Source organism: Octodon degus, unplaced genomic scaffold, assembly GCF_000260255.1.
Source record: "Octodon degus isolate 3935 unplaced genomic scaffold, OctDeg1.0 scaffold00202, whole genome shotgun sequence".
NCBI classification, from domain to species: domain Eukaryota; kingdom Metazoa; phylum Chordata; class Mammalia; order Rodentia; family Octodontidae; genus Octodon; species Octodon degus.
In genome coordinates, this window is record NW_004524778.1 from 1,878,914 (window position 1) to 1,890,323 (window position 11,410).

At 36.2% G+C, this 11,410-nt stretch overlaps 1 pseudogene; it reads right to left on the reverse strand.

Moving 5' to 3' along the window:
- Positions 1–934: 934 nt before the first annotated feature.
- Positions 935–11,410, reverse strand: part of LOC101576448 — a 42,131-nt pseudogene continuing 31,655 nt past the window's right edge.

Genomic DNA, 11,410 nt, shown 5'->3' on the forward strand with positions numbered 1-11,410 from the left:
ATCCAATAATCATTAAGAAAAATACAGGTAGGTTGGGAGATGGGGAATAATTTTTATCAGAAAATCGTAAAACCCTAACATAAAGGAGGGTACTGAATTACATGTTATGCAAATCATAAAGCTGCCTAAACATCTAGTCAGTCAATGAGTGGAAACAGATCAGCTATAAAAATCTATTTCTGTTACTTTTTTGTTGAGCACATGGATATATTAACTTTGTCACAAATTCTTTTACACAAATGTCAAAAATGTTTTCAACAAATCTCAAGTGTTCTAGTTACATGCTATTTTAAAGTTTAAGATAAAATATAGTTACATTTTGTTTTTAAACTCTAAAACCTAAAATGAGACCAACACAAATCAAGTGATAATGTGAGAACTTTTTTATCTTATTGCCTCTGATTCATCTGGACAATTCCAAAATATACTTTCCAGACTAACTGGAATCTAATTAGGGAATAAACATGGCTGTCACACTAATTTCACTATGGGGGGTAAGTGGAGAAGGTAACTATTTAGTGGAAAGCAAAGAACATAGATCAATGAGAATAAAATTCATTAAGCATTCCATAGAAAAATAAAAGCAAAAGAAAAATAAATCAGGATGCCAGGGAAAAGGGCTGACAATTGTTAATTTTTGAATATTTTCTGAAACAATTTTTTGAAATGGAACAAAATATATTTCACCATAAAAAGAGCATAATTGACATACTGCAAAAAATTTTTCTTAAAAAATATTTTGGTAAATACTTTTGGCCTTTAAACAATGTTAAATTATAATTATCTGCACAAGAAAATGAGGTTTATTTCTTTTTTCTGGCTCACTTCAAATCTCCCTGGTCAGGTATACATTCCTCCATAACCTTTCCTAGTTTTAAAGGCTGCTCCCAAAGCAGGCAACCTTTGTTTTCCCGGAAGGTGACACATGTTGAAATTACAGGACAGTAACAGGCTGCAAAGGTGGACACGGGAAACATGTCCCTCTTGCTTTGTTAAATCAGTGCCACACAGAACCTATACTTTCTGCAGCACTGTCTTCATTACAGAGCCACTTGATCCCATCACAGAAGTCATCTGCTTCCATTTCCTCCACTCTGCATTTAGCAGGGGTGTGCTTGCACCCAGCAGCAGCTGGGAGAGAAAGGTGGAAGGTTGCTGTCCCTCTGACCGGCACATCTGGCTTGCTGTTGTCCTTGGAGAAATCTGGGCCTGAGACACAGGAAGGAGATAACCCAAACACTCCTGTGTCACAGGTCACCAGGTTGTGCTTGAGGGGGTGGTAGACATACATGGAATTTAGAGGCAGAGAAGACTGCAGAGTAGAAAGAGGATGTGCCACCCGCCCCAGGAGTGGATCAACTGGAAGTTCTCTATCTGTGCTTTCTGAAGCAGTTCAACTGTAACAGGAGGCCAAGCAGAAATGAGTCTCTCCATTTCCAAGCTAACCATGGCCAGGGCAAGCATGGATCCTTTAAACTGCAGAAATTGGTTGCATGCCATACAGTGAAGCAGCTGTTTGGTGAGGACGGCCAAATGCTGAGATGGGCTCAATGTGGGCAAAGTGAAAAGTAAGGAGTCCTACTTGACACTGCAATGGCATCGAGAATGTGAAGAAAACCCAATGGTGTGGCTGGGTGAAGATCCCAGTGCAACTTATCCAGAATAATTCTCTCCATTCTCAAAATCCCAGAAAAGGAACACCCACAAAAGCTGTCACTTGCCAATACCTGCAGTACTGGAGTTTTCTCATCCTCTTCAACAGTCTTGGCAGTCAGGAAAAAGCAGCTAGTTGCCATACAACTTAAGTATTTAAGGTGGGTCTTTACAGGAACCTTTCTCCCTCCTCCGCCGGTCTGGCCCTCGGTCCACGTGCCAGGCCACTGCTCGCAGAGGGAAGGAGGAGATGATGCCCCGGATGCCCCCGCACCACCCGTGGGAGGCCTACAGCTCCGCTGGGGAGGAGGAGCAGGAGGACCCCGAAGACGAGGTGGAAGTAGATACACCAAACTTGGCAGAAGGCAGGTTTAGAGGGTATCATGAAGTTTCCAGGCCCTTTGGAAAACCACAGATTTTTTTTTTTTTTATTGGAAAAGACAATCTGTAGGGAAGCCCAGATGTGGAAGGTGAATGTGCTAAAAATGCCTACAAATCACAGTGTTTCTCCATCCCAGAGAGATGAGGTAATTCAGTGACTGACCAAACTCAAGTAGCAATTCAACCTTCACCCAGAAACATTTTTTTTGGCCAGCAGTCTTTTGGAGAGGTTTTCAGCCACACTAATGTTTTGATCTCCATCTTGCTGTGTAAAATCTGAGGCTTAGGCACAAGAAATAACCTGCCTAATGAGATGCTTTCAGAAAGTCAAATTTCCTTTGTTAGAGAAGAGCGATTTTTAGTAAAACATTCCATTTTATAGATTTAGAGATGATGAAGCTACCTATGAAGATATGGTCTTAATCAGGAAAAAAATGGTGTTCAGGCTTAAATTAAATGAATTTAGTAACAATGTATCTAGATTAAAGAACAGGTGCACAGAGGTATATTATATACCTTAGGAATCTCTCAAAACTCCTAAGAAAAAAATGTGGAATCAAGATATGAGATTGCTGATGTCACATTGTATTTAAAAATATAGTCTTCATGAACATGGTTCTTTTAGACTGGTAGAAGTATGGAAATAATTTTAAGATGCAATCTATTTCATTATTTTGATTTCTTTATTTAAAGATTAATAAAATTTATAAAACTGAAAATATTTTGTAGATGGCAGAGAAAATTCCAACAAATCTAGTATAATGTAAGTAGGATTATAACAGTGAAGCAGTTCATCAATAATACTGTATTACTATGTTATGACAAGAACTTCATTTTATAGATTAAAAAGGAAGCTATTTCCCATGCTACCTACTATGTAATAAATGTAAGAACTGAAATTTGAACCCATGTGTGTTTAATTTTAAGTATCTGCTTTATGTTCTGGTATAGAATAATGGAAAAAAATCACAAGGCTTTGGATTTATAGAACTTCTAATTATTCATGGAATCAATCAAATGGGTAAAACAGCAGCCTTGGAGACAAGACACTGCCAAATTGAGGAACAGGTGACAAAACAATGCATTTTTAGAGTTAGATGCGAGAAGAAACACCAGTGTTAGCCAAAGCATTGATGCTACACCATGGAAAAGTTTCAAGTACAGAAAGATCTGATCTTGTATTTCTGATTTCTTAATGCATTGAAAGCCTGTGTTGAATGTAACGGAGCTATCAGTAAGGATTTAGAGAGGCTCATGCATTTATGTATGAATTATAATGCAATCCACAGGAAAAGATAATATCAAGATAGAAAGGAAAAAATGAAGTCAAGAAAATCCAGTTTTACACTCCACATGCTTCTCTCTCAAGGAGAATATAATATGTTGTTAAGCTTCAAGATTTTTTGAGATAAGATTTAATGTATTGCTTTCCTACTTTGTTGCAATGATCATTTCATGTCATAAGACAAAGGAATCTAAACACTCACACCTTATTTTAATATATCACTTGGCAGAAAAAATTATCCTCAAGAGTTGGAGACCTTCATCTCCGTATGAGATCGGATAATTTATATTATTCTGAAAAAAAACCCCAACATTTTGTATAATTAATGAAATTGTGATAACTGTGCCTTTAAAAAATTATTTATTTGGTACGGGGTCTCACTACACAGCTTGGACTCTTGTTTTCAGCCTCCCTGGTGCTGAGATTACAGGAATGTGCCACCAGTGCCTGGGGGTGGAGCTGGCAAGGTCAGCGGTACCAGGGATTGAACCCGAGTCCCTGCGCTTGCCTAAGCAGGTACTTAGTCCTCTAAGCTATCTCTCCAGCCTTACCCGGACCATTTTTATTATAACATAGGCCATTAATTTTTCTTCCAAAGGAATGGCTTTATGAACCAATCAAGATATACCCTTCCATTGTTTTCACATTGCATTTATAAATGGGCTCCGAGGCTCTTGAAACATCATAGGCTATAATCCCAGAAGCATGGAAAGGAAGCATCAGGGATTCTACCAGGTGATGTAAAAACAAAGAGCTCAATTTAAATGTAAAATTTTAAAGTCAAGGAAAAGCCAAAGGGCATTTCTCTTGACTGTTCCTGTGTTTCCTCAAGCTAATGCTCATTGACTTTCTAATATAACCTGAAGAAAGTATGTCAAATCTGTACTTAAGCTTCTCTGTTCTTTGGTATTTGATATCAGGCAAAAAAAAAATCCTGTCAACTAAATGTCTCTATTCTAAGTTGTTTGTGATTAGTGGAATTAGACAAGTGATGAAAAGTTTCAATCTATCTTGAAACTTGATGATATATATTTACATTTCACTGCCACAATGGTGTTTAAATATTATGGTTTGTACTACTATACAATTAATATTTTAATAACGATGAAAATTAGTATTTTTGAGTGCTGTCATGGCAGATACTACTATAAATGCTAATAATATATTATGTACACAGACAATGCTATTTTTCTGACTTTATTACATACATGTAGCTTATGGATCTGTATGTTGTATGAGTCTCACACATTTGTTTACCTACTAAAGTGTTTATATGTACACATGAGCAGAAATGTGCACAGGTTTTTGCAGTGGTAGATTAATGAGTAAGGTTCAGTTCTCCAAGGAAACATAATCTCTCTCTCCCTCCCTTCCTCCTTTTCTCCCTCTTTCTTATGTGTGTGCTCATATTTCTGCAGAGGTTAGCTGGTAAAACAAGAAGGCTGGAAAATATGAACTCTTAGCCCTTAGGCAGGAGTGGATACTGCAATCTGGAGAATTCTTTAGCATTGTTCTTAAGGATTTTCAAATGACTAAAGGAGATCTAGCATCTCAATAATTTTTCTAATTAAAATCAATAGGAAACCACTATTACAAATTATCATCTGCAGTGCAGTAGATTAGTTCACAGGTATCAGTATATATAGTTAGTCAGGGTGAGAATCTTTCCAATTAACTGCTAGATTAAAGAATCTTCTGAATATTCTCTGGATCATTGCCTTGCTCATCTTTTACATATAACTGCATGGCTTGACATTGTCATGTTTCCTAGCTCATGTCCTTTCCCTCTCTTGATTAGTTAGTCCTTGAGATCCTGCTTTCCGTTTATGTGTATTACATCTTTCTATTTGTATTTCTTCTTTGGAGTTCTTATACCAGGGAGACTATACGATATTTACACATGTGTGTCTGGTTTATTTCACTTATGAGTATATGTTCAAGTGGCATCCACTTCAATATAAAGGCAGTTTATCATTCTTAATAGCTGAATAATACTCCATTGTGTAAAAATACCACGTCTTTCTCAACCATTCCTCAGGTGATGGGCATCTTGGTTGTTTCCAAGATTTGGCTATCACAAATTGTGCCGCTATAAACATAGGCACACATATATCCCTATGATATGATGTTTTCAGATCCTGTGGGAAAATTCCCAGTAGAGGAATAGCTGGTTTAAAGGGGATTTCCAGACCAACTTTTCTAAGGAGTCTCCATACTGATTTCCATATCGGTTGCACCAGTCTACACTCCCACCAGCAGTGGAGAAGGGTTCCTTTTTCCCCACAGCCTCTCCAACATTTGTTGTTGGGTGATTTCTGGAGAGTCACATGGGGAGAAGACACTCTCTCAGGCTTTCACAGAGAGCATATTGGCCAAGCAATGGCCATGACTCATCCACATGGCTGCACTGACAAAGGTTCTACAATCTGAGGTACAGGATCTCATGATAAATCCTGAGGGCATTTCACTGACCTTGTCAGACCAAAAAGCTACAACTCTTGTTGCATAGGTCCTGCTTTACCTTGGTCTTAACCATCCAGCAGAAAAGTATGAAGACAAAATATAAGAAATAAAGCCATGCTGTTAGGTTGAGCTGTGAGGGACTCAGGTCAATAATTTCTGACATTGCCAGTTAAACAGAAGACCCAATGCTATTATGGGCTACTGGACTCTTTTAGAATATTTTGCTGAGTTTACACACTTATAATATTCAATAATGGAACTTAGAAAAAATGGTGTATACCGATGAATGTCCATTTTGTATCTGTGTATTCAAAGTGGTTAGGATAGATATATATTTGCATTCTCTTAATGAATAGAATGATTTGTTCTAATGGTGTTTGTAAATAGGATCACAAGTCCGCATCTTGTACAGCAATTAACCACTAAGAAGAATATATGCAGTGTATTATTTGTTGAAACTGTACTTCCGATTTGATTTGAAACTGTCTCATTGCTATCTGTTTATCAATAAAACTTTGAAAAAAAATCAATAGGAACATCTAAAAATAATTTCACATCTAAAATATTTCTCAACTAGTTGTTATTTAAATATTTACCTACTATAGACAAATTTATACATAAAATTAACTATGACCACTACAATTGACACATACAAAGGATAATAGAGTTGGAACATAGAACCAAAGTAAAGATTAGAGTAGAATACTGCAGGAATATTACTGTATTACAAGTTCTGGAGAAGTTCTGAATTACTACCATACTAAGTTTAGTTTCAAGTAAATGTTTGGGAATATTTTAATTTTCCTTGTCACAACTGGATGACATGGCAACAGAAAAGGACAGGCCTGAAATTTAGGAAACAGCCAACTCTGACTCTAATTCAAGAGCTCTTAGTGGTACCTGAATACTCACACATGCTTCCTTTTGTGTTTGTGTTGAAGCCCCAAGAAACTGTATTTGTGTGAAAATGCTAAGATCAGGAAATAAAAGGAACACAATATGAAAAACAAATGAGTAAAACCAATTGACACAAGGGAGAAATAAATCGAAGGTTAAAAAACTGAGTAAACAGGTAAACAATAAATGAATAAGAGAGTAAGAATAAAACAGAAGTTATTAAAATGAACCTATGATGCTTATGGACAAGTAGAGGTAAGAAAAACAAGAGATACCTTTGAAAGGAGATCTTCATCTTAAATGTTTACACATTTCTTGAAAAATTGAGGAAACCAAAATACTTGGAATTGAGTGTGTGTATTAGGGAAGGAAGTCAGAATTGTGCAGTTATGTTATTAACTTGATCAATACCCATAACCAGACAATTCAGCAACACCATCATCACTGATGCATTTAAGTGCTTGTAATCTGCTATTGATTGCCAGCTCACCAGATATTTATAAAAGCTCCACATCTCCTACCTATTGAACACAAACAATCTCAGTGGCAACCTTGGCTTAAACCAGATGCATAAAAATCTACATCTAATAAATTATAAATATGCATATATGATACATTTAAAAATTCAGATATACTATTTGATTGTTTAAATAGAAATAAAATGACAAATGTAAAAACAATGGAATTGTTAAAACATTCAAAATAGCATCAATGAATATGTTCTCTTCACATCATGATGCTACTGTAGAAATAGATGAAATAAAACCACCTTCTGCTCAATTTTAATTATTAGTAACTACTTTAAAATATGTTAAGCAAATAAATGTCTCACTACATACAATATTATGTATATGACTCGGTTATGCCTCCATGGGAGAGAGGCTTCTTAGCATTTGATACCTTTGATTGGATTCTCCATAACACACGTGCACTTGCAGGCACACACAGACAAAAACACAACACAAGTTTAACACATCACTTTGTTTTATTTTATTTTATTTTTGTTCTTTTTGGCAGAACCGGGAATTGAACTACTCAGACCATTATGCTTGCCAGGGAAGTGCTTATTCTACTGAGGCCTCTCCCTGGCCCCTAACAAATTGCTTTAAAGAACAGATTCATCATTATACTTTAAAAATTAAAGTACACAAAATTTGTATGTTTAGACAATAGAATTGTCTAAATATGGGGCCAAAAATGTGCCCATATTGTGCTTTAGTTCTCATTTTTCATGTATACTGCAAGAAAAAAAATTGAAAATAAAAATCCAGGGAAAACAATCCTAGCATAACTCTGTTTGAAAAACTACATTAATAAGGGATCTAGGCAATTAGAAATAACTGACTTGGAACAGAATTAACCTAGAAAATTTTAGGTTTTAAATTAATGTCTGAATAAAACATACATAATGTTTTTTCAGTGTCAGAACTTATGATCCTTATCTTCTAATGTATGAAAGATCTTGTATAAGATTAGACTTTTTTCTATGAAAAGTAAGTAGAACTCAGTTTAAAAAATCAGATTTTGTTTTCTATTGTGATATTTGAAATCACAAATTCAGTGACCTTAACTATTAGAAATAGTGTGTCTTTCTTATTTATTTATTTATTTTAACTTTATGTATTTGATACAGGGTCTCACTATGCAGTTCAGATTTGTAGTGAACCACCTGTTTCAGCCTCCTCAACCCTGGGATTACAGGAGTGCACTACCTTTCCTTGTGTGGGTGGCTGACTCAGCACACCAGGGATGGGGCCAGCACAGCATGCAGTACTGGGATTGAACCCAGGTCCTTGAGCTTGCCTGGGTAGGCACTTACAGCACTGAGCTATCTCACTGGCCCTAACATGTTTATTTTAAACTAAGATTGGTTTTGATACATTTCAATTTTTTAAGAGTTTATTTATTTCATCGCTGATGGGCCTTGAAGGGATTCAATACTGACCCTTTCATTGTGTTTGTGTTTGTCAAGATAGGTGATGAAATAGTCTAGTGCTGTAACACTTTGAAGTAAGGAGGAATTACTCTGGACTTCCCAGGCTCCATCCATCCCAGTGTTCTTGAAGGAATAGGATGTCTTCCAGCGCCCTAGCCTAGAGGATGGCATCACCTCTGTCTGTAGAGGAAGGCCCAGCCCCGGTGCTGCGCAGATACAGCACAAACAGCGGACCTCCCTTCTCCCTGTGTAGGTTCCCTGGGCTTAGGAAAGTGGTTCCCCATCAATCCAAGGCTTCTGTTGTTCTGTAGTGCCTATTTGTAATTAGCACATGCATATCATATGACTTGTAGTATATGCATGAGTTCCACCTCACCGGCCTGAAATTGGCACCATGTAGTAAGAGAGCTTCACAGTGCTTTGCAATTGCTTTGAGGTTTTGACTTACTGTTTTTGATGATTGTTGATGTTGAACACATTTAAAAACATTTGTGGGCTATTTGTATATGTTCTTTGGAAAAATGTCTGTTCAGGTCTTTTACCCAATTTTTAAAATTCCTTTATTTTATTTTGTTTAGGTTTTGTATTTGTGGTAATGAGGATTTAACCTATGCCCTCGCCTGTGATAGCCAATCACTCTACCAATGATTCATGCTAGTTCTTACTCATGTTTTGATTACACCACTGCATTTTGTGCTATTCTATTGTAGGAATTCTAAAATATTTTGGATATTAGCATCTTATGAGATATATAGTTTGTAAATATTTTCCCATTTCATAGTTGCCTTTTCACTGTTTTGATGTTGAGTTACTTGCTGTGTAAGATCATATTTTTATAAATATTTCATTTATTTCAGATAGAGAATCATGCTAATTATTTTAACTTTGCTTAGGTTTGTTTGCATGGCCTAATGTTTGTGAACCTTTGGCAAACATTCAGTAATTTCCTGGGAAGGATGTTAGTGTTTCTGTATTATATCAATGCATTCAAGTATATTAACTGTGTTATTCAAATATTTCATTTCTTGTTTTTTTGTTCTGTTCGATCTATGAATTACTGAAAAAATATTTTAAAATGTATGCAAAATAGAGAATTTATTGATTTTTCCCTTGCTGTTGATTAACTAGGTTTTATATCATTATCATAGATGTACAGCACTAGTGACCTTGGTTCTTCCCCTTTCCCCGAATCCATGCTCTGCTTAAACACATCAAGTTTCCACACTGTCTCTAGCCTTTGCCTTCTTGGTCTAGCAAAATTTTTGTAACTGTGACATGAGTCGGAACAGAGCTTTAACAATTGCTGTAGCTTGTGGCCATTTGCTGATTACAGTGAGTTCGTGCCCTGACTAGACTTCTCAAAACATCCCAGCATGGATCATCCAGACTAATAGATGATTAACTAATGAACAGTCACATAAATAATACTATTTGCCACATGATCATCTGAAACCTAAAATGCTGACTTGAAATCTCATGAGAAAATCTGCTTTACAAGAAAATCTCTGGCATTGCATTGTGTGTGGTTATGTGCGCTCTGATTTAACAATTTTATTTCAACAAAAAAGGAGAAAATATTTTGTTTCTATAAATGTTTATATTATAATATATGACTGGATTGACAATTTTATTACTATATAAAAGACTCAAAAACAAGTAATTTTTGCACTTTTTTCTCTAAGGTTGATTTATTTCTGACTAGAATTTTTCTTACTACTTCATATTTAAGAAGTTTTCATCCTTACGTTTTGTGTAAATCTTTCCCGTAATGTAGTAGAGCAGATGCAGATTGCCATAATCAGTGAAAATTCTTGTGCTTTACGTTGCCTTACTTGTGATACGTGTAATAGAAAAAAGATTGCAAATAGCATACGGAGGAAAAGAGAGATTGGAGAGTAGTTACTCACTTGCAAATAACTTTATATATATATTATTGAAAAGGAGTTACAGGGGCTGGTGAGATGGCTCAGTGGTCTAAAGCACCTACTGAGAACAAGCTAAGCTAAGCAAAGCACAGGACCGCGGTTCAATCCCCCAGCATCACATGCCAGCCAGCCCCGCCCCCTGGTGGGCTGAGCTGGTCACACACACACAAAATAAATAAACAAATAAATAATTTTTTTAAAAGGAGTTACATATATATATGTAACTCCTTTTTAAAAAATTTGATATATATATCAAACTGTTTTTAGCATTTATTTTATTTGATAGTTGTGATAGTTCATTTCCATTATCACCTTAACCAGATTGAAAGATATGTAAATACCTGCTAAAGCATTATTTCTGAGTGCATTTATAAGATTGTTTTCAGAAGAGACTAATATTTTAATCAAAGTGGATAGGCACTATCCAGTTGATGGAGATCCCCAACAGAACCAAAAGAGGCACGATGAATTTGCTTAATCATTTGGAGCCGAACACGTTCCTCCTTCTGTTCTGGCCATCAGAAATCAAAGCTGCAAATTGCAGAAAGACAGGTACCATAGCTTGTGTAAATTTTGCCTATGCACTTAGAGATTTGCACCAATGGACACTTGGGCTCTCAGATTTTGAGTCTCAGACTGAGAGGTACACCTTCAGCCTTCCTGACTTGGACACTTTTGGAAATGGAGTCAGCATGCTACTGGATTTCCTTACAGATGATTTATTATGAAACTTTTCAATTTCTCACATGCCACTAATCATATGAAACTAATCCCCCATATATCCTCTTTCAAATATCCTTCTTCCTCTCTGTGTCTTTCTGTCTCTCTCTCTGTCTCTTTCACTTTCTTCCTCTCTGTCTCTCTGTCTCT